Genomic DNA, 1,136 nt, shown 5'->3' on the forward strand with positions numbered 1-1,136 from the left:
CATATGTTTGAGGCCCGTGCAGGGTTCTGCTGAGCTTATTTGGTAGCAAACTCAATACTCATATACGCACGAGCGCACTTTGGATGTGACTGCGCACCGCCTCTGGAGTGCACGAGTACCGAATGGCTTAAAAAGACGTGCAAATAAATAATACAATTTTCTGACGATGCAACAATGACCCGATTAGGCAAGTGACTATTCTGTCAACTGTCCCGAAATGCGAGTGAAAGTCTTGTATCGCAGCGTGCAGCGGCTCTTGTAGCGCAGACAAGATGTGCCGATGTGAAGCCGTTTGAAGAGAAAGTCAAAGAGAGAAGACGCGTACAGCTGAATCACTCACGCTGTTTTCAAATGACTGATTTGATCAGTCTGTGTGGACTGGACTCAGTCTGTAGGTTTGACTATTTACTCATCAAACCTACATGCTATAGACTATTGAATAAATGTGTGAATATCCATCATTGTAAAGTCAAAAGCTGTGGGAATTAGTAAAACTATGCGATATAGCCTATGCGCAATCCCGCACCGAAATTCAGGACCTGATTAAACACAATTCTATTATACAGAGTTTTGTGAAATAGATTTCAATGACTTTTCCAAAACTTTCTGGGTTTATTTATTTTTCCAAAACTTTTCCAGGCCTGGAAATTGGTGTTTTAAAATTCCATGACTTTTCCAGGTTTTTCATGACCGTACGAACCCTGAATAGAGTTCAATTTGTTAACGTGTGCATTAGGTGAAATAACATTTATTTCACCTAATGCAGGTTATATTACAGGGCTGTTGAATGCTTGCTTCTGATTGATTGATGAACATTCTATGGTGTGCAATTTTTTTTTCAGGGAGGTCTTGACGCCATTGCAGTTAAATATGCAATGAAAATGATTTCAGTTATTTCAAAGGTCCAGAATATGAAGGCAAAAGAACCGAAGCCCACAAAGACATTGACCAAGCAATTAAATACATTAATTAAAGCTGCAGTCCGCAAGTTTTGCCTCTTTGTCGCTATCTCTGTTTGAAAACCTGGAATTGCAGCTGTGTGCGGAATTATCTAGCTTGCGTGGGTTGTGAGTCGGCACGGCTCCAACGCGGATGAATCTAATGTTCTGAAGAGTATGTGTGGCAGTCAGTCACCA

General features: G+C 40.9%; 1 protein-coding gene across 2 annotated transcripts in view; it reads right to left on the bottom strand.

The window, feature by feature from the left end:
* Nucleotides 1-1,136, bottom strand: part of ppp1r12c (protein phosphatase 1, regulatory subunit 12C) — a 25,938-nt gene that overhangs the window by 3,353 nt on the left and 21,449 nt on the right. The gene's annotated exons all lie outside the window — the stretch shown is intronic.

This window comes from Sinocyclocheilus grahami, unplaced genomic scaffold (genome assembly GCF_001515645.1).
Source record: "Sinocyclocheilus grahami isolate Dianchi unplaced genomic scaffold, SAMN03320097.WGS_v1.1 scaffold80.1, whole genome shotgun sequence".
NCBI lineage: Eukaryota > Metazoa > Chordata > Actinopteri > Cypriniformes > Cyprinidae > Sinocyclocheilus > Sinocyclocheilus grahami.